The following is a 23,244-nucleotide window of genomic DNA, read 5'->3' as shown; positions in this document are numbered from 1 at the left end:
CAGATTTCAGAATAGTTCTCCAATCTTTTGTCCACCCTGGTCTTGACTACTGTAACTTGCTCTATGCGGGTCTTCCACAGAATACTATCAGGCCACTCCAGTTGATACAAAATGTTGCCACTTGACTACTTAATGGTGCAAACATGTATGACCACGTATTACCCGTCTTACAGTGTCTGATAATCCATCCAGCAGGGTATCCACACAAGTTGGCAGTTATAATTCACCACCTTATTACCAACATCATCTCTCCCTGAATTAACTTCACCTTCATCTTTATACTCCTTCAAGAGCCCTTAGATCCTCCAACAAGAATTTATCGGGCATTCCATCTCCTCAAAATGCATGTTTAGTTGTCACTTGTGAAAGGGTATACTCAGTAGCAGGGCCAGTATTCTGGAACTCCCTCCCTCAATCTTTGCACTCCTTAAAAGACCCTAAATAGTTTAAAATAGATCTGAAAATACAGCTATTCGAGGTAGGCTTCCTGGCAATCCCTTAACTTGATGCTCCCTCTATGAAGTGAAATGAGTATGCTCAGCTCTCAGAATAGCCCCTGGACTTTTGATTCTTATAAGCAGCTTTTATAGTTCTTGTTCTCTATCATATTGTTTTAAATGTTATTTTATTGTATATGTTACATTATGTACCCTGTCCCGAACATTGGAGGGTGAGGGAAATAAATACTTTTAAATAAATAAATAAATAAATAACTAACATTTCTTCAGTTTTAAAAACTGGCCTATAGGCAAATTCTGATGCAACTTAACCAGATAATAGCTAGAAAAATGCAGAAAGGGATTTCTGTCTGTAGGTTTTCAATACATTGAAAACTGAAAACCACTTCTAGTATATATGATCAAAATATCCAGAAAAATGACTGATGTGAACTTGCATTATAAGAAAATTGTAGGCTCAAATTTTGTGTATTTAGCATTACAAAAAACTGATCTAGGATAGCCATATCTCCAGAGAGACCTCCATTGCAACCCCTTTTATTTGCTGAAAACAGTGATTATCAAAACGGAAGAAATTCTCTTTCATAGCAATGCTAGTTAAATTGCATAAAAAGCTTGTTGGTACTTGTGCTGGTCCAGTTCTAGCATCTAAAAATTTTCTCACAATTTTGATTGCTCCCTCTGAGGATATATTGATATATAGCGAGGCTATATCAATTGTTATAACTAAATCTGGAATGGGACCACATTTGTTCAAGAATAGTATTAATGGGAGCAGAATCTTTGGCATATGATGGCAATTGACAAACAAACTCTCTAAGGAATTTATCTATGAAAATGGAAATAGGTTCTAACAACGAGATATGTGAAAAAAAATAATTGGATACCCAGGAGGATGGTCAAGCCTTTTATGTATTTTAGGAAAAATATAAAGAGTTGGACAAACTGACCATTCCACTGATAACTCTTTAGATGTAATCCATTTCTGTTGAAAAGTCATTTCACACAAGTCATCTATTCTTTTTTTGATGCCCACAGAATTCTCAGTTAAAGGAACATAAAAGGATGTGTTATTCAGTTGCTGTTCCACCTCTTGCACATAATCCGTAGTATTCAAAACAACAACTGGGTCCCCTCTTGTCTGCTGCTTTTATAATGAAGTCTTTATCAACCTGCAATTGTTGAAGGGCCTCCAATTCACCACTGGATGATTGTGAGCATATTCCTTAATCTGTGTTAGATCTTTTTTCACCATTTCTAGAAAAAAAAATTGAAATGATGGATTCAATAAGGCCTGCAGGTATCCATGTAGACCGTTTCCTAACTATAGACCCATCTATAGAGTCAATTGGCTTGTCACAAATAAACAATTTCAAATGTAATACCCGAATAAATTTTGCAAAGCAGCTTCAAATTGAAAAGCATCAAACAAACTAAAAGCATCAAAAAATGTTCTACAGGAGTTTTGATGTCAGAAGACCCTTAAAAGAGGTTTCCCATGCAAACTGCACACTTTGGCAGGAGTCTGTGGCAGAAAGCCCACCTTTTGGGTATACAGGAGGCCATACCTGTGCCTACTAACTGCCTGGAAGATCAATAGGCTCTATTGATCCACTCAGTTGAGCCAGCAGATGAGAGAAGGATAAAGTTAATGGCCAGTGCAAGAAGTATGCTAACTAAGACCTACCAACATCGCTTACAATATTCTATTCACACTTCCCTAACAATGCTACAAACAAGGACTCATCCACACATACCAGCAGAGCTCTGTCCTGAGGATCTCAGCCACACATGTAATCACATGGGAGCAATACCTTAATATATGTGCATCATGATAGTACTCAGGAAATATGGCCACCTATTGCATTCGGCAGTCTGCAGGCTAATCCCCGAACTACCACCCTTACCTCCAGCCCTGAGCCGGCCACCAAGGTCATGAAGCACAATTGCCTCTAGAAGCCATTGGGCCTTCACGCAGCAGGAAGCTGCCGATTCCGGTGCGTGGCGCCTCCTCCTAGGTGTATGCTCCACGCCGCCACATTTAAAGGGACTGTGGCGGGAAAGTCCCCGTTGCCTGCCACCGACCTCTGCCTGCTTCTTGATATGCCTGATTGCCACCCGCCTATGACCTTGCTATCCAAGGATCTCTCCTGCTCACGGCAGACACCCCACCTAAGACCTGCCAGCCCCGGCACCCAAAGTCTCAACCCGATGGGAATGAGAGCTGGTATAGGTGAATCTCCAGCTGTGTCTCTGCTCTTTCTGGGTCCACCTGCTGATGGTGGGAACTTACAGGGCTCCTCCCTGCAGGTAATAGCAATCTTGACTCAACCTAAGGGTCCGCAAACGCAACATCACCAGATCCATTACTTGATATTTTATTGTGGTATGAAGGAGAGGTGTGACATATATATATGTACATCAGCTTGGGTGATTGAGAAATAACTATGCAGTAGTGCTAGCTAGTGTTATAAGCAGTCAGTGTGAATGAGTCTTGCTTGCCAATGTAGCAGTATAGTATGTCAATATTGCATGTGTCTTTTATTATCCCCACAGTTCTGTGGATCCATAGTCCCATAGATATGTTCCATGATTAGATGATATATATATATATATATACACACACACACATAAAAAAAAGTTTGCACACATTTAGAAAATATGTTGAGGGCAAATATGAGTGTCTGAGATGTGACTGCATGAGTGTGAAAAGGAGTAAAAGTATGAAGGCAAGGTTAACTAGGCCCATAAGAGGAAATTAAAGATGATGTGTGTGAGTTAGTCATACTGTCATGTCTGTGGTCATCAGGTGGTAACAGTGGAAGGTGCACTGAGCAAAGACAATAAGCTCTGTCCACAAAGCCCTGTCGTACACATACACATGAACAAACGCACACCCACAGACAAATGCACCCCCCCACATAATTAAACTCATACAGGCACCCCCAAACACACACACAGGCACAAAACCTTCCCCCCAACACACACATACAGACACAGACACACATACAACCATGACCAGACAACCTGAGCAACGCCAGGTAAATATATGCATTACTAACTAAAAATGCTCAGGTAGTCTGGTCTATAATAACCTGTGTGTGTGTGTGTGTGTGTGCCTATGCCTGCCTGTGCCTATGTGTGGGAGAGTGAGAGACAGGGCTTCACAGACAGAGCACATCAATGAAAAATATATATATTACAATATGTTAAGTGAAATTCACATTAAAAAGTCAGCTAAGGTGGCAAACAGCATACTGAACAACAACATTGTAGAATAATTGATAGGAATGTGTTGAGAGCTATAGAATTTTCCTCACTGTAGACTAGTGATGGGAGTGTATTGAAAGTGGTGGAATTCTTCCAACTGTTAAGGTGCTACATAGCTAGAATATAGAACTTCTGTTTGTGTTTTATCATTAGAATTGCTTTTTATGTGTATTTTATTGCTTTTTTATTGTATCTTGTCTAAGTTTTATGTTGGTTGTTGATGTTATTAGATTGTATTTTACAGAACTTGTTTTGATGAAAATATTTTATGTATTTTGATATAGTTTGTGGTTTGGGTGGAGTTATTTTATTTTATGATTTTATATGATTATTATTGTTGCATTTGGCTGATTGCGGGACCGACCCACGAGCAGCTGCTCTTACCTTCTGTCTTGAATCAAAGGGGGGACACCAATGCTGCAGCAAGGATCCTAACAAAAACATGGCAGGCCGCCACACGGGCCAGACACACTGAACTAGGGATGCCGCTCAGCTGAGCGGAACATCCCTAGGAGTGCACACGACTCAATCCTATTTAAAGGGCCCATGGTGGGAAAACCACTGCGGTGCCTGCTGATGACATCACAGGCTCTCCACTATTTAAAGCTGGCTCAGACACCTCGGGAATAGGTTGAACTCTCCTGAGTAGATGAGTGCCTCGCTGTTCCTGATCCTACTCCTGTTCCAGTGCCTTCTCTTAGAGTTCCTGGTTCCTTCCTGTGTTTTTGGAGTTCCTGCATTCCTGTCTTGTAGTTCCTTGTACTTCCTCAGTGTCTTCCTGCTGTTCTGCCTTGCTTCCTTCCCCTTGGATTGACTTCTCAGCTTGACCTTGGTTCAGATCCCTTGTTTGTCTTTGTTTGGATTCGACCACGTTGCCTTCTTCCAACTTTGTGACTCTGCCTGCCCTTGATCTTGGCCCGCTCTCATCTCTGCTGTCTGCTGCCTGCCCCGACCTTTGCTTCGCTTTTTGCCTTCTGGCCACTACCTCTTCTGCAATGGATTCTTCTCTTCACAGAGGCCTGTGCCTAAGTCCAGCCGGTCCAGGCACCCGAGGGCTGGTATTGAAGATCCTGTTAGGCCTCTGCTCCAGCCAGCTCCGCCTGCCAACAGTGAAGACTTGCAGAACTCCTCCCTGTGGGTAGCGTCAACCTCACCTCGGTACAAGGATCCACTTCTGCAACAGATTGCTGAGGCGATGGACCCGGCAGATCTCTCGGGCCTCCAGGCCATTCCTAGTCTGGCGCAAAAAATACAGCAGCAGCAACATTTCCTTGAGCTCCTGGCAGGTTCTATGGAGTGGCTTGGCGCCCGCCTTGATACAAATGCCTCCTGCAATACTGTCAGTTCCAGCGGCGGTACCCGTGGTATGTCTCCCAGTTCCTCCCCAGTATGTGGGAGATCCAAAACAGTGCCACATATTCTTGAATCAGTGCATTATGCATTTTTTGCTTTAGCCAGCACAATTTCCCATCAAGACCATCTTTATCTGCTCCCTTCTGGATGGGAAGGCTGTGGCCTGGGCCTCTCCCTTGTGGGAGTGTGGGGACGGATTGCTACAGGACTTGCACAATTCAAGGTGTTCCAACTGGTGTTTGATGAACCCAGCCGGCTGGCCACAGTAGGATCTGACCTCCTACAAATCCAGCAGGGCAATGAGCCATTGATGGACTATGCCATCGAGTTTCGAACTCTGGCCACTGAACTGGAGTGAGAACAACCTCCGGAGTATCTTTTTGGAAGGGCTGTCCTCTTGGGTAAAGGATGATCTAGCTGTATGGGAACTTCCCAAGTCCCTGGACGCACTCATTGACTTGGCTGGGAAAATTGACCTCTGCCTCCAGGAGCGGATCCAGGAGCTGCGACCTCCACGAAGGCAAGTGGTGCTAGCCTCATCCTTTTCACTCCCCCTCTCTGCAGTACCAGCAAAGGTCCCTACCGCTGCATGGGCCGAGGAACAAAGTAGATTCTCCCCAGAAGACAGACTCCACTGCCATAACTTGGGGCTCTGCTACTACTGTGCCAGGTCTGGACATCAGTTGGCACACTGCCCTCAAAAGCCAGGAAACTCGCAAGCCTAGGAGCTATTGGGGAGATGATCCTAAGCAGTGGGCAGTCACAAGTTCCCCACTTTAGGACTGGTCAACTTAGGCGCTGGGGGGAACTTTATTTTGAAGGCCCTTGTGGACCATCTGAAGTTTCCTGTGGTTCCTCGAAAGACACCTTTTGTTATCTCCTCCATCCATGGAGAGCCACTTCCCAGCTGGATCACCAGCCCCATGGCCCCCCTGGGGCACTGCAGAGGCATTCTGCATGTGGAGATTATAACCTCCCACATCATTGACAAAGCTATCCATCCCTTCATGTTAGGGCTACCCTGGGTGCAGCTCCACTCTTCTCTCTTTGACTGGGGCTTGCTTCATCTGACAAGCTGGGGGGGCCCATTACCATGATTCCTGCCTTCAACAAATTGAGCCTCCATTGACTTTGCCCCTGGCAATGAACTTGTTGGGACTGCCTCCTCAGTGCAAAGAATACTCAGATGTGTTTTCCAAAAGAAAGGCAGTGATGCTGCCTTCCCACCCAAAGTTCGACTGCGTCATTAATCTGCTACCCGGCACTAACACCCCCCCCCCCCCCAATGAGGAAGGGTATATCCCTTGTCAGTTCCAGAGACTGCAGTTATGTTCCAGTATATCAAGGTGAACCTTGACTGGGGTTTCATTAGGTCCTCCACATCCTTCGCTGGGGTGGGGCTCTTATTTGTGTCCAAAAAAGATGGATCTTTACACCCTTGCATAGATTACTGGGGCCGAACACTATAACAAAGAAAGACTGTTAGCCCCTGCCATTCATTTCTGAGTCCTTTGACAGTCTCCATGGGGCTAGAGTGTTTAGAAAGTTGAACCTCCGTGGGGCCTACAATCTAATTTGAATAAAACAAGGCGATGAGTGGAAGACGGCATTCAACATGCAGGACGGCCACTATGAATATCTGGTGATGTCCTTTAGGTTATGTAATGCCCCCATGGTATTCCAAAACATGATGAATGAAATTTTCGGGGATCTTCTGTATGTCTGTGTCATGGTGTACCTCGACAATAACTTCTCAAAAAACCTCACGCCCATCATCAAGACACTTGCCAGATACTCCAGAGGTTACAGGCAAATAAATTATATGCAAAACTGAAAAAGTGCCTCTTCGAGAGGGAGAGCCTACCCTTCCTGGAATACATTGTTTCCAGTGGTGGCTTCATATGGATCCGGAGAGGGTCAAGTGTATCCGGCACTGGTCACAACCTTCTGGCCTCCATGCTTTGCAGAGGTTTTTGGGCTTTGCAAACTACTACTGGCACTTCATCCCCAATTATTCCTGGATTGTGGACCCTCTCATGGCACTCACCCAAAAGGGAGCCAATACCAAGGTATGGCCTTCTGAAGCGGCTGCTGCTTTCCTAGAGTTGAAGAAGGCTTTTCTCCAGGAACTGTGCCTCCATCCGGTCTTCACATATCTATTCATCTTGGAAGTCTATGCCTCCTCCTTAGGCATAAGGGCTGTGTTGAGCCAATATTCCAGTATAGGGGTTCTCTGCCCCTGCTCCTTTTTCTCGTGAAAGTTCTCTTCTGCTGAGTGGGACTATGGAATTGGAGACAGGGAGTTGCTGGCCATCAAGCTGGCGCTCGAGGTGTGACGACAGTGGTTGGAGGGTGTGCTACACCAGATTACAATATACACTGATCACAAGAACTTGGAACATCTTCACCATGCACAATGTCTGAACGCACGCCAAGCCTGAAGATCCCTGTTCTTTGCGTGTTTTGACTTTGAAGTGAGATACTGGCCTGCATCCAAGAATGCTCAGGCGGACGCCCTCTCCTGATCTTTTGAGGCAGAAGACTCACCTTATCCCCCCTAGGCATATTATCGATCCAGTCCGGATCCTCTTGGTCTCTTCTATGACCGTCCCTCCAGGGAAAATGGTCATTCCACGCTGGCTCCAAGCGAAAGTTCTGAAAAGATCCCATGATTCCCATGTTGCAGGTCGCCCTGGGCAGACTCAGACTCTCGCGCCACTCCAGCAGTATTATTGATGGCCCCAGATACAGAGAGACATCAGAGCCTATGTGGACTCTTGTCCTGCCTGCAAAATCTGTTAGTGGGACGACCCTGGGAGCTGTTACAGCCATTGCTGGCATCTAGGCAACCCTGGACCCATCTGTCCACCGACTTTGTGTGAACCTTCCCCTCTCTAATGGCTGCATCACTAGTTGGGTCGTTATCGACCAATTCTCAAAGATGGCTCAATTTGTTCTCCTTCCAGGCCTTCCCTCAGCACCTGAATTGGCCCGACGGTTTACCAGCCACATTTTTTGCATGCATGGCTTGCCAAAACATATCATTTTGGATCGGGTTGCCCAGTTTGCTGCCAAATACTGGCACTCTCTTTGCCAAAAATTCAACATCATATTGGATTACACTACTGCCTACCACCCACAAGCCAATGGCCAGTTGGTGCAAACTAATTGGACCTTGAAAGCCTTCCTGAGGGCCTCTGCCAATGATTGTCAGGACAATTGGGTTGCCCTCCATCCGTGGGCGGAATTCTCCCATAATTCCCCTATTAGCTCTGCTATGGGATCATCACCATTTCAAATTGTGTATGGGAGATAGCTTTCTCCTCTGCTGCCAGTCCCATTGTCCATTCCTTCCCCAGCAGCCCAACTAACTGCTCAGGAGCTTCAGGAATTCTGGATTTGTATGGAAGAGATGCTTTGGAAGCTGTTGAAAGAGCCAAAAAAAGCAATGGGTGCTCACTGGCAGCCAGCGCCGCAGTTTAGACCTGGGACAAGGTTTGGCTGAGTATCTGTGTCAGAATGCCTTCCATGAGATATAATAGAGACTTTTAAATTCATTCTAATCTATTAATCTACAGGAAGCAGGCCTCTTTCAATGGAAAAGAGGCCCTGTAATGAAGGGTCATGGGATAAGGGGGAAAGGGGGTAGGCTCAGGAGTACTCTAAAGAAATATTTACCGTATTTACAAAGAGGGTGGTGAATGCATGGAAAAGCCTTACACAGAAACATGGAAATGACGGCAGAAAAAGACCAATCGGCCCATCCAGTCTGCCCAGCAAGCTCCCACACTTATTTTCCCATATTTATCTGTTTCACCAACCACCAAGTTCAGGGCCCTTGTTAGTAACTGTTTGATTCAAATTTCCTGCCACCCACTGCCATTGATGCAGAGAGTAATGGTGGAGTTGCATCAAAGGTGAGCATAAGGCTTAATGGTTAAGTAAGTAGTAACCGCCGCATCAAGCAAGTTATCCCGATGCTTGGTTACCCAGACTGCACAGATCAATGCCAGTGGAGGTGGTGGAGACAAGGACAGTATTTGAATTAAAGAAAGCATGAGAAGCACAGAAGATTTGAGGGAGTGGTAGGGAGTGTAGAGCTGAGTAGCTGGTATAGACTGGCAGACTAGATAGGCCATATGTTTTTTTTCTGCTATAATATTTCTATGTATTTGATAATGTGGCACCTGTAATTGAAGCATCATTGTATAGAGTGCAGAATGGAAGACATTACATCATTTGTCCAACTATGACCAGAGAATGCTACAGGTCACACTTTGTATTCAAGTTCTAAATAGGCTGAGAGGGCACCGGACCCCCAGCAAACATCAAATAAGTATGATGACCTTTACTGGAAATACATAGGATCAGTCCCAGCCATGGGCCATGTTAGAAATAAATCATTCATGACTTACATAGTTGCCAGCGTGTGGTTTATATGTTGTACCACTACTAGAAAATACTTATGTGATTTATGCATTTTTGACAGAGGTCAGTATTTATTATCTGATGCTTCTTAGAGGTGCATTTTGCCATTTTTAAAAAGTTCTATTAAAGAATGGTAGGGTGCTTCTAATCTTTTGAAAATGGACCGCATGAAAGAATATTTACCAGATCACTCAAAAGAAACTCTGATCTCAACATGGTCCTCCTGCAAGTTTTTCTCTTCAACTCAAGGAAAGTATGTGAGCAGTTTTACTCTTCTGTTTGAAGACAAGAATCCAATCACATTTCCCAGCTATCGTATGTACAGAATTTAGTCCTACTAGTAATTTGCATTGTGCATCACACAAGGAGTGTGAGATAGAGGACAGAGTCATCAGATTGAAAAAATAGAAATGTTCTTTATACCTTCCTGTAATATGCAGTGAATAACAGACTAAGATTATGTTGAGCTTCAAGTCTCTTGCAATTTAAATTGTGTACTTTAAATGCATTAGGTGCATAATTTGCTGTACTCAATTTGAATTTGATTTGTGTGCACTTAGGGTAAAAAGCCATCTGCTCTGTTATTCACCACTTACACTGCTAAAGCCCGATTATAAAAATGTATGGAATGCTGTCTTAACATTGTACAATGCTTATTTACAATTGTAGTTATTTGATATCTGACTCTAAATTAATGAAAAATAAAATATGATAGGTCAAGCTACATATCACTGTAGATTACAAGACGTGATCTGTATTGACAAGCAGAATCTGAAATCTCATACACCTTGGGAGTGTTCCATAAAGCTGGAGCTGCAACCGGAAAGGCTCGTTCTCTGGTCTCCTCTGCACACTGATGGAACATCAAGACATGCACCTTGAGCTGATCAGAGCATATATGTGGGAATGTAAACAGAAATGTGCTGGCCACCAGAAGGCCAAGCTTGTGAAAACCTCAGGCACGCAGCGAGGGCCAGTGGTGCGTGTGCTGATGAGACTGCGGAAAGTGTGCTTACTGGGGTTTGCTCAGTCGCCTGGAGTTTGTAATGAAGAATGTATGTGCTGCCCTGGCTCATTCTTTCTCACGCCTAGAGCAAACTTTTAGAATCTTCGGAGTAGTGCTGGGATTGTCACCTTCAAAATAACGCTAATTTTATTAAGTATACATCTTTACGCTGTTTTTACTTTTCATTGCCAGTAGAGATGTGTATCGTACCGGCAATTATTTCCGTAGAACCGCAGGAAATTTCATTTCCCGCAGTTCTGACCAGTTTTTTTTTTTCGGCTGTTCTGACCTGAAAAAACCCCCAAAACACCCCGATCCTTCAGATTTAATTATTTACAATCCTCCACCCTCCCGACCCCACCAAAACTTGCCTAAAGTCCCTGGTGGTCCAGCAGAGGTCCCGGGAGCAATCTCCCGCTCTCGGGCTGTCGGCGGCCCTTTGCCCTTACCATGTGACAGGGGTTATTGGTGCCATTGGCCGGCCATCTTCCATCAGGGAGCCCTTATGTATTGCCTTTGATATTTTCATGTTTCTCCCCACACAAAGGCAATGTCAATTGCAGTAACCTCATAGGGCCATAAAACTAGAATGCTGTTTTCCTTACACTGTTTACAGTCTTGGCATTCGACTGATCACTGTCACTCTAAAACTAGTACTGGCTGAACCTGAAAAAGCTGGGTTTGCTTAATCAGCATTGCTCCCAACCCTCCCCTCCCCTTGAAGCAGGGAGATGAGCTAGGACTCGATCAGAAGACTGCCGCCTTGGAGTGTGCACCAAGCCAATTGTTCATGTGGCATTACAGTCCATATGAGCACCAAGACTTTGGTTGATCTCTCATTTGAAAGTCTGGAAACGTTTCTCAAGTTCTATCTTTTGGCAAATCTTCTTAGAAGACTAGATTTAGGGAAAGAGCACCTGCACAAAAGGGGACGTCCACGTTTCAAGGACACTTGGGTTCTTGCCTGTCCTCTCTGGGGCAAATGAGAATGTATAGAACCTCCGCCATCATTTAAGGCCCAGCTGAAATCTCACTCATCTTCTTCCTAAACCATTCTGTTGATTGTTAGGTAGATCACATTGTCTCTCATCACTCCTGTGGAACTGCTCACATCTCCCATACGAGGCGTTTGATAAAATAATTGTACAGTGCCCAGAGAAACAGCAAATAACACAAAATACTGTATCATAATGGATGTGGACATCCACCCATAGAGGCACTGTGAGTTAGGAGACCAAAGAGAGAGTGCAATCAGCACCTGGGAAGTATATTGCCTCTCCAAGACATGTGCATGTATCTCTTCCTATTTTGTGATGATATTGTGGCATGGCACTGCAGGGTAGACTGGCTGCAGGTGATTAACAGATTTAACTAATAACCTTGGATATGCAATCAATAGTTTTTAAGGAGGCAGAAGCCTGCACTGTTTGTGAGGTTGTCAGTTTTATTTTAGCAGCATAAGTATACAAGATTTAATATAGTAAATATAGTTTTTGTTTTTAAGTTTCTAAGTGAGATAGAGCAAAGCTCTGATATGAAAAAGAAACATAAACTCATGCGATATCTCTATGTCAACCTGCATTTGGCAAATACACAATGCAAATGAATTAATCCAGTTGAAAGAGATAATTAAACCAGCTTACCTCACCCTTAGCATTTGGCAGGTCCCACTCCTCTAGAGATCCAGGACCTGTCTCGTAGCATGGCATGGGGGAATCCAGCAACACCCTGGCAGACAAATGACAGGTTAACCCAATCTCAAGAGGTCTCACAGGTGTCTCTGTGAAATGTGACAGCAGGAAGAGGGTAAAGAAGGACTTGGCTGGCCAAAGTTCTGTGTAATTCAGAGTCCTTTCCTTGGTTTGGAACTTCATTGTATATTCAGTTCCATAGGATCCAACCTTGATCTTAACTGGATGTCACCACCACCACCATCTATAGACAGACAATTGGTGGGATACTGATGTCTTCTGAGTCCAGATGTGTATGCATCTCCTCACTGTCAGGAATGAGGTTCATCAGCGGACCTTTGCTGAACAATACCCACTTCATAGCCGGTTTCATGGCTAGCTACAAAGTTTCCACCAAGGCCATGCTCAACAGTTCACGTGACCAGGGTGTACTAGTGCATCGGGTGGTGTGGACAGAGGTCTGGTAGGGAAGAACAATCACAGGTTCTTCTCCTCCGTGTGATTCACAGACGCATATGAAGGTGGCCAAGATCATTAAGTGGCGGGAGACTCCACCTTTTTATTGCTGTGTGCATGGCTGCAGGCTCAGGTTAAGTTATGCACAGCCTTAGTTCAGGTGACTGGCCCTTCAGCTCAGGAGATACAATGGGCTCTAAGTAGAAATTTGAATACTGAGAACCGGTAAGACACATTCTGGAATATGCACTTCAGTCTTGTCTGGGGAAGCACTAACAGGTTCAGATTTGAATCCTGAGCTTGGGCCCTGGCTCCTGCGCCTTGGGTTGGCAGGGGATACTGCGCAGGTAGCATTCAAAGGCTCTCATACACCAGTGACATCTACTTGCCGGACTCAGCGTATACAAATGCCCAGATTCTGGAGGGTGGCACGGTTTGTATCCCCTGGTCGAGGACTGTCACTGCAATCTCTGGGCTACAGCAGGGAGGGGGAGAGTTAAGAACGAGGGCCCTCCCCATCCCAGTTAACTGCAAACGATAAACTCAGCTGGAACAGGGTCTGAGTAAGATGAAAGTCCAAGGAAGCAGAGGGGAGCTGCAGGGCCAGAAAATAGTCCCAGAATCAAAAAATCTTGTGTCCTTTCAAAGTAAAGAAAACAATCAGATTTTATTTGTAATAAAATTTCTAAGTGGAAATGTTCATGAAACTGGAATGCACAGCAACATCAATCAAGCACAGTTAAAGCAGCTTTGCTATTGGTGAGTGCCTCATGGCTGTTTATGCTTTATAGCAGATCTTCTCAACCGGTGTGTTGCCAAGCACCGGCAGGTGTGTCGCGCACATCCTGGTCTCCTGCTGCTCTTCCCTCCAGTGAGACGCACACAGTTCTTCAATAAACACTGCTGCCGTTCCTGCCCAGGCGATCAGCACACTCAAGCCCAGAGGGGAATGGCAGCAGGGTTTGCGGAAGCCGCCAGCAGCAGCAGCAGCAGCAACATGGCCTTTTGTTCTTCCTGCCCCTGAGACCCGGAAGAGCACTGGGCACGCGGAAGAAAGGGCCATGCCTCTGCTGCCGCTGCAGAAATCATGTCCCAAGACTCCCCCCCGGCCCTGCAGGGGTAAGAAGGCAGGACTCGGCTGTTTGCCTGTGCTGTGGCTGCAGGGCTGTTTGGGAAATCCATTGATTAGCTGCCCTGGGTTCGCCACAGACCTGGGGCTGCTAAATGATGAATTTCCTAAACAGCTGCACGGCCCAAAATCCCTGTGGCCACATTCTCAGCTGACTGCTCACAGCACAGGCAAACAACCGAATGCTGCCTTCTTACCCCTGCAGGGCCGGGGGGGGGGGGGGGGGAGTCAATCCTGCTGCAGTTCCCAGCCTGTCACGATTCTGCTTTAATAGCAGCATACTGGCTGCCTTGTGCTGTAGCTGCCATGTGTGCTGGGGGTAGGGATGAGTGAGTGAGACAGAGAGAGTGAGTCAGCATGTGTGTAAGTGTATGAGAGAATGTGTGTGCTTGAGACTGTGTGTAAGAGAGAGAAAACGTGTGAGAGCAAGAGAATGGTCAAGAATGTATCTGGTGTGTGTGACAAAGTGGTCAGGGAGGTGACGTGTGTGTGTGAGAGAGAGATTGATAAGGGGTGACTGGAGTGTTTGTGAGAAAGCAGATTATTCAGGGAGCTGACTGGTGTGTGTGTGTGTGTGTGTGTGAGAGAGAGAGAGAGAGAGAGAGAGAGAGAGACTGGTCGGGGAGATGACTGGTGTGGGTGTGTGTGTGAGAGAGAGAGAGAGACTGGTCGGGGAGATGACTGGTGTGTAAGAGACAAACTGTGTGTGTGAGACAGACTACTCATGGGCCCTAAGGAAGAGGACTATGAGGAAAGCGCTTCAGCAGCCGCTGCTGCTTCTGGAGTGCTATTGGCCTGCAAGGGAAAGGAGTAGGAGAGTTGCTGGAGAGGGTAAGTAAAGGTGGCTTTTTAAGTTTTTCTTGATTGACTGCCATTTTAATTATTGGGTATTATGTGATGTGTCTGCCACTTGAAATATTTTATTGGTGTTTGGAGAATTTTAAATAATTTTTATAAGTTTTTAATGATTGGATGTTGTTCTATTTATCAGTTGTTTTGAAACATTTATTCTAGATTTAGAATAATTTTATATTTCTTGAGGAATGTATAAATAGAAATATGTAGAAAAACTGAACTGGAAACAGCAAGAAGCCAGTCTGAGTGTATGCAGTGCAACAATGGGAAACAAAAAATAACTTGATGGTCACTTTATTCTGTATTTGGTGGAGGGTCTGACTGTGTTCTGTGTGTGTGACCCAGGTAAGGGTATTCTGCAAGCTTGTAGTTTCTGTGTAGGGATCCATAGCAGCTTGGCTTGTTCTGTTTTCCTAATAGGAGGTGTATTAGTGTTTAGGGCCTGGTTTAATATTTGTAGTGTTGCCTTTTCATAGCTAGGGTTGTTACTGTTTGAGTGTGTTCCATAATGCAGGTGTAACTTTGTGTGGTTTAATTTGTGTGCAATATTGCAGATCCTGGGACTATGTTAGGTGCTATATTTCTGTTTCCATTTCTCCAAGTTCACACTGCATGTAGAGTGGCATTTTTGGGGTTTCCATTCCAGTTTCTGTCTCCATATTTATAATTTGTGATCTTTCTGTATTGGTGAAGGTTGATTTTGTGCGTGTGACCAAGGTGAGGTATTTTACTAGCATGCAAGCATTTGTATCAATCTTATTTGTTGTGTTTTCTCAATAGGACATGCATTGGTGATAAATTACTGTCTTTTCATAAGGAGGGCTATTGTGCCTGGTACTGAGATCACACCAGAAATATCTTTTTTGTATGGTAAATTAAATGGGGAATGTCCTAGGATCTGCTCTGCACCCATTGTTGGGTGGGGTATGGGGTTCAGGGTGGTTCCTGTAGATACAGAGTATGTGTTTACATTTAGCCCCGTGACGATCATGTGTTCAATGTGTCACACGTGCCCCAACAGAAAAAAGGCTGAGAACCACTGTTATAGAGTATTGATACCCATTCAGAATATTCATCTGATGAACTGTAGAGTTTGAGTTTTCCCAGGCACTTTGCATTAAGCTGTGTGGATGCCGTGTTAGCCTAGATAAAAGCCTGCTCATTTTGCTTTGGCATAATGAAGGGAGCAGAGCTCTCAAAAGCTGTTGACAACTGCAGCAAATCAGACCAATGAAAAGGTTTCACCTACAGTGTGTTTGTTGACCTTTATTTCTGTTCAGCTAGTTTCAACTTGTAAGAAGAATTTATAGTTGTATATATATATATATATATATAGATTATTCTATAATACCTTTTATCCAAATAGAATCTAAATGTGCTTTACAAACTTCTAGGTCAATTTTAAAACGAGTGCATGTGCACCCACGCATGGGTGTGCGAGTGAGGGTACACTAGAATTTTTAATCGTGTGCACACTTACACGCATAGGTTTTAAAATGCACTAACGCGCATAAGGACGCTCCTAACTTTAAGAGGTTACCGAGCACAGCAAGTGTGCATGTGTCTTCCATAGAGCTTTGTTGGCCTTTACGCACATATGTAGGTGGATTTTAAAACATGCTCACACGAGGGACTAACCAGTTTTTCCAGTTAGTCCACCAGTTTGCCCTGTTAACATTGAAGTCTTCCAGACCCCTCTTGTTCTTCATCCTGCATTCCCCCCAGTTGACCCAGACCCCTTACCCTGTCCTGGAAGCCCTAAAACTCGAGACCTACAGACTTGCGCCTCATCAGGAGCAGCAGTAAAGTTACGCAGATAACAAGCCGACGGGGCTATGTGCATAATCCTTGGCTCCGCCCCTTTTCTGCCCTCTTATTTTTGACTCGCACACCAGTGTATGTGTGTGTACTTCATGGCTTTTTAAAATCCTCACCGCTCACGTGGGCATTTTTGCACAAGCAATTGATTTAAAATTGACACATTCACTTTTGGGTGAGTGGCTATACATGACAACTGCTAGATGGAAGAGAAGGACCAGACTCTGTCATTATTACTAGTGAGTTATACTCGGGTAAAACAGAAGAGGTTAAAGCCACTTTCCCACAGCTTTGGAATTGTATAGTGGCCCCATAAAGATCTCAAAAAACCGGATGTAAGAACAAGAAAACTACTCCATGCCACCAGGTAACGTATAAGAACCAGCGTAGGCTGAAATTGTCCACTCTAGACCCGAGGGCAGTATGGGTCTTAGAGAAATAGACAGCACATACAGGGCTAACATCATAGGCCTTCAGGTATACTTAATGGAATCAACAGATCCAAATTTGAAAAAAAGAGCTAAAGTACAAAAGTAAACAGCTACCATCAGTCTCCATTCTTAAGCCTGGACAATCATTCCAGCAAACAGAAGGAATGAGTGAGAAGCCATCAGCATACAAGGGGAAAAGAAACAACAGAATTTGCAAAACAAAGAAAAAAAACACTCTTTAAAGAATCAGATCAGCAAAAAATAACTGGGAGAAGCAAAAATACAGTGGAAGGCAAAAAGAGTTACTTCAAAAACCTCACATTGATGAACATTTTACACAGCAATGCTAAGGAGAATGAGGTGAATTTAAATCTAAGGATGAGAGATTGATAACTGTAGCACAGGTTAGTGGACTACAGGCAAGAGGGTCCACAGACAGCATAGGAAAAGATGGTAAAACAGACAAATGCAGACTGTGTAAAACAGAACTGGAAACAGTTCTACATCTCATTGCTGGGTGGGATGTGCTGATATCAGAAGGCACGTGGTGGCACAACTCATCCGCTGGGATCCGAGTAATCACTATATCATTGCATTCCCAGAAAACTATTGGGACCATGATCCTAACAGAACTGAAGAGAATTGGAAAAGTTGTGGTCACCTGGGACATTCTTTGGGCTCCTGGAGAGGGGCAAAGGTGTAGATGCACCCAGCACGATCGTGTTGTGAGTAGAGACAGATTTTCTGGGCAGAGGTAAAAGTAGCAGAATTATATTTCTAGAGGAGGGATACAAGTAACAGAATTCAATTATGTTTCTGGGGGGAGAGATACAAGTAGCAGAAATGTATTCAGAGGTGGGACACCAGTGGATACATACGGGAGGTTTTTTTGTGTGTGGGGAGGATGCACGCAGCATTATTTCTAACGGAAGGGTAAAAGTAACCTAATTGTGGTTCCGGATGAGGGAAATAAACAAAATTGCCTAAAGTAGGATTTTTTTTTAAGGGGGGCGGGGAGAGGGTGGAAAGGGTTGTCAACGGCCTTTTTTTTTTTTTTTTATCAGAACTGATTCAGTCCTGCTTTTATTCCACTGTATGCATGAAAATGTTGTTTTTCTTAGAGGACTCAATAGGGAAATCAGAAATTCAAATCCATGCATGCAATGGGGTAAGCCCGGCCCTGACTCAATCTGTTGTGAAAAAAAATGGAGCCAGCTGCCACCCCCGGGGGCTTATATGCAACAGTAATGTTTCTAGTAGGGGGGAGGGAGGAGATCCAAGTAGCGGCGTTGCGTTTCTAAGGGGCGCGGCAGACGCATGCAGCAGATTTATGTTTCTGGGAGGGTAGAAGCTGCACTTTGATCTTGTTTTCCACTAGGGACAGATAACGGTTTTCAACCTGCAGCCCCGAGCGGCGAAGGGGTACAGATGATTACCTCGCCGTTGAAGCCCCTGCATCTTGCGACAATCCTCGAAAAAGCCGAAACGTAGGCCCACCCCCCAGACGCTGCTCTCTGACTAGCACTTGTTGGGCAAGGAGAGTGAACGGTCGCAGTCAGGCAGGCTCCGTCTACTGTTGGGGGGGCAGAAGAAAGAGAAGGCAGAAGAGCGCCTGCGCATGCGTATCTGGGGGGCTGCCGGAAGAAGCTCTGCGCGTGTGTGGCGGCTAGAACCCGAGGGGCAAGGATCGACGCATGCGCGGCTCGCCGACTGAGGCTTGGGAAGGGCCGGCCATGAGTGGGGAGGGTGCGTTAAGCTTTGGTTAAAGGAAGGGAGCAAGTAGGGGTGAGTGGACACGGGATATAGGGCAGCGAATTGGGGGGGGGGGGAAGTAAATGGTAGGATAGGATATGTGGTTGTGACATTGGGGAATGGGAAAAAGGTTGAGATTGGTGGGGGGAGAAGAGAAGGAGATAATGTGATAAGATGGAAGAAGTGAGAAGACCAGGACATGGGGTGCGCCACTAAAGAAGACATGAGGCACTGCAATTGGGGGGATGGGATGAGGACCTGGAATATGGAGCCCTGAGATTTGGGGGGGTATAGAGGGGTTATACAATAATGAGGTAAGGAATGTGATGGGCAGTGAGATGGGATGGGAATAGGACTATGTGGTGGGGAAGGAAAGTGGGAGATAGAGATGGGAAAATAGTGCTGGAGAATAATGAGGTTTGGGAATGGATGGGATAACATGGGAGTTGGAGGAAGGAGGGGATATGGGGCAGTGACATTTGGGGAAGATACATGTGGCACTGAGGTGGAGGAATGGAATTGGACATTCAGATATGGGACAGATATGTCATTCAGAAAGGACGGAAAAGGAGGCGCTCTTTATGTCAAAAACAATATCCAGGCAACTGAACTGCAAGGAATAGGGGGTAGAGAAGAAGCATTATGGGCTGTCCTAAAAAAAAAAAAAGAGGAAGGTGCATCTGTTTTTACTGCAGTGGTTTATAGGCCTCCAACTCAAACAGAAGAACTAGACAGAGAGCTGATTAAAGACATCCAAAAAGTGGGAAGGAAGGGAGATGTGTTGATTGTTGGAGATTTTAATCTGCCGGATGTAGACTGGAGGATCCCTTCTGTAGAATCTAACAGAAGTAGAGAGATAGTGGATGCCCTGCAAATGGCTCTGTTCAAACAAATGGTAATGGAGCCTACGAGAGAGGGAGCTATACTCGATTTAGTGCTCACTAACGGGGATAGTGTCTCAAATGTCCGAGTGGGGGCCCACCTCAGCACCAGCGATCAGGAAATGGTATGGTTTGATATTGCAAATAGGATCCAGAGAAGTCACCCAAAGATCTGAGTTTTGAACTTCAAAAATACGGACTTTACTGAAATGGGAAAATTCCAGGAGATAGAACTTAAAAACTGGGAAAAAATGGGAGAGGTGGAACAACTATGGGCCAAACTAAAAGGAGCAATTACAAAGGCAACTAATCTATATGTTAGAAAAGTAAAGAAAAGGAAGAGAAATAAGAAACCTATCTGGTTCTCAAAGGAGGTGGCTGATGTAATAAAAATAAAAAGAACAGCATTCGAGAAATATAAAGGATCCCAAAAAGAGGAACACAGGGAAGAATATCTGGTGAAACTGAGGGAGATGAAGAAAGTAATCATAAAAGCAAAAGGTCTGGTGGAAGAAAGGATTGCCAAAGCGGTAAAGAGAGGGTCAAAACTTTTTCTAGATACATCAGAGAAAGAAAAAAGGTTCAAAGTGGTATAATGAAACTGAAAGGTGAAAAGGATCGATGTGTGGAGAGAGATGAAGAAAAGGCGGAAATATTAAACACATTTTTTCAGTTTGGTTTTCACTAAGGAAGACCCTGGAGAAGGACCATCGCTGGTTAACAAGGCTGTGGATGGGGGCGGATTTGACGAAACCCTGTTTATGGAAGAGAATGTATGGGAAGAGCTAGGAAAACTGAACATGGACAAAGCCATGGAGCCTGATGAGATTCCCCCTAGGATACTGAGGGAGCTCAGAGATGTACCGGTCGGTCTGCTGAGAGACCTAAGAACATAAGAACATGCAATACTGGGTCAGACCAAGGGTCCATCAAGCCCAGCATCCTGTCTCCAGCAGTGGCCAATCCAGGCCATAAGAACCTGGCACGTACCCAAAAACTAAGTCTATCCCATGTTAATGTTGCTAATAATAGCAGTGGCTATTTTCTGAGTCAACTCAATTAATAGCAGGTAATGGACTTCTCCTCCAGAACTTATCCAATCCTTTTTTAAACACAGCTATACTAATTGCACTAACCACATCCTCTGGCAACAAATTCCAGAGTTTAATCGTGCGTTGAGTAAAAAAGAACTTTCTCCAATTAGTTTTAAATGTGCCACAAGCTAACTTCATGGAGTGCCCCCTAGTCTTTCTATTATCTGAAAGAGTAAATAACCGATTCACATCTACCCGTTCTAGACCTCTCATGATTTTAAACACCTCTATCATATCCCCCCTCAGCCGTCTCTTCTCCAAGCTAAAAAGTCCTAAACTCTTTAGTCTTTCCTGATAGGGGAGCTGTTCCATTCCCTTTATCATTTTGGTTGCCCTTCTCTGTACCTTTTCCAGTGCAACTATATCTTTTTTGAGATGCGGCGACCAGAATTGTACATAATATTCAAGGTGTGGTCTCATCACGGAGCATTACAGAGGCATGATAACATTTTCTGTTTTATTCACCATTCCCTTTCTAATAATTCCCAACATTCTGTTTGCTTTTTTGACTGCCGCAGCACACTGAACCAATGATTTCAATGTGTTATCCACTATGACGCCTGGATCTCTTTCCTGGGTGTTAGCTCCCAACATGGAACCTAACATCGTGTAACTATAGCAGGAGTTACTTTTCCCTATACGCATCATCCTGCACTTAACCACATTAAATTTCATCTGCCATTTGGATACCCAATTTTCTAGTCTCAGAAGGTCTTCCTGCAATTTATCACAATCTGCTTGTGATTTAACTACTCTGAACAATTTTGTATCATCTGCAAATTTGATTACCTCACTTGTCATAGTTCTTTCCCGATCATTTATAAATATATTGAAAAGTACGGTTCCCAATACAGATCCCTGAGGCATTCCATTGCCCACTCATTTTCAATGAAGGGATTGCGACGCTTTTCTTCTACTTTAAATATCGCCAAATTTTTCTCTTAAAATCAAGTTCCAACATGATCTGTAAATATCCCGAAAACACTTATCTTTCATGTTCTCCCAACACGGCCATGTTTCGAAAAGACAACCTTTTCTTCATCAGGGGAGTTCATGTCCAGTCTTTACTCCTCACTGTCGGGTATTTCCTCTCTGAATAGGATGGCGTTTCTTTTCTAACTTACTCCCAATCTGTTCTTTTTAAAATGGTCAGCAGATCAAAAATCCACCAATGGAAAATCTTGCGTCATATGTCATCCACTCGCTTGCGTTCCCTTTAAACCTACGCTAGTCATCAAACAATGTTATATCAGTGACGTCGCTATCCCTCCATTGAAAATGATTGGGAGTCTGATACCTTGGTGAAGGTTTATATTAATTTGAACAACAAGGATGGAGATATATGGCAAGCAATAGATATATTTAGTCGAGAACATTATTTGGTTGAAGATAAAGGGACAATGGACGGTTTTGAAGAATTTAAATAATTGAATAAATAAAGAAAGATTTTCCTGTTCAAGGGCGCAAGACACTGCAGCACACATTTGACCATAGAAACGGCAAGAGACCTGACCGAGATTGGGAATCTAGGGATATGTTATGGAGATAATCTCGACTGGGATTGATGTGTGACATCAAATATACTGTTAATTAGAGATCAAGGGAAACTAAAAGGAACTTCAATAACTCTGTGAAAGTTCCCCTAGATTGTTTTAACCGTCCAGGAGTTCAATTGACTTGACCAACAATTCAGACAGAGATATTGCTGTTTCGAGGGAACATCGAATAAAGATACAACAAATAGATCTATTGGACATTGCGAAGAGGGTTGAGAGCCAATTGATTTTTATATATTCAAAAATAAAATAAAAAATATAGAAGGGTTGATTGAATAAAAACTATAAAAAGATGTGTGGGAGGGAGGTAAGTTTATGATAACATTTACATGAAAACTGAAGCAAGGCCGTGGAGGCATGCATCAGGACACGTATGAAACTTACCTCATCCCATAAATTTTTTTTTCATTTTCATAAAATAATTGAACACATTATAGAGTGGGATTTTTTTGGGATATATTTAAATTGCTAACATCTCAAACTATATATATATAATATATTTTTACCTTTGTTGTCTGATCTTTGTATTTTTTTAATCAATTGGTCCTGGTCTCTTTTTTCCATTTTTTCCCTTGTCGCTCATTTCCTAATTCCTTTTCAGTGTCTTTCTTTTACTACTGTCTTCTTCCCTTACACACACACACTTTCTCTCACAGACTCCCTCACACACTCAAGCTCTCACTCTCATATGCTCTCCCCCCCCCCCCAGCTCACATTCTCTGCAGACATACATACAAGCTCTCACCCCTCCCCAGGCTTATATTCTTATGCACACACAGACACCCATCCAAGCACCCATACACACACAAACCCAGACTCCCATTCTCACCCATATATACACACATTCAAGTTCCCATTCTCACCCACACATACACATTCAAGCCTGTGCACAGTTTCCGCTTCCAGTTTCCAGGAAGATCAGCTGGCCTCTCCTGCTGCCACCGGCCTCCTGCTATCTTCGGGCCGTTCGATCGTCCTGCTGGGGGGGGGGGTAGCAGAAGCTGTGCGCGGCGCTTCCGCCCACCCCCGGAAGATCGGTCGGCCATATGGCTGCAGGACCGCTTCC

General features: G+C 44.3%; 1 protein-coding gene and 1 long non-coding RNA gene across 3 annotated transcripts in view; one reads left to right on the top strand and one right to left on the bottom strand.

Annotated features, from left to right (window-relative positions):
* The window catches only part of DPYSL2 (dihydropyrimidinase like 2), a 130,825-nt gene that overhangs the window by 11,249 nt on the left and 96,332 nt on the right, over positions 1 to 23,244 (top strand). The window lies entirely within an intron of this gene.
* LOC115092779 lies at positions 1,353 to 22,727 on the bottom strand. 2 transcript variants are annotated; one of them, XR_003857076.1, is made up of 3 exons: positions 22,685 to 22,727; positions 12,159 to 12,243; positions 1,353 to 1,715 (listed from the first exon to the last, which is right to left on the bottom strand). It is a non-coding gene; the product is annotated as an uncharacterized LOC115092779 (long non-coding RNA). The 2 variants fall into 2 exon arrangements; XR_003857075.1 differs by lacking the exon at positions 22,685 to 22,727 and having other exon boundaries at positions 12,159 to 13,939.

Source organism: Rhinatrema bivittatum, chromosome 5 (genome assembly GCF_901001135.1).
Source record: "Rhinatrema bivittatum chromosome 5, aRhiBiv1.1, whole genome shotgun sequence".
NCBI lineage: Eukaryota > Metazoa > Chordata > Amphibia > Gymnophiona > Rhinatrematidae > Rhinatrema > Rhinatrema bivittatum.
The sequence above is the reverse complement of the archived record's forward strand: the minus strand, read 5'-3'. Positions and strand labels throughout refer to the sequence as shown.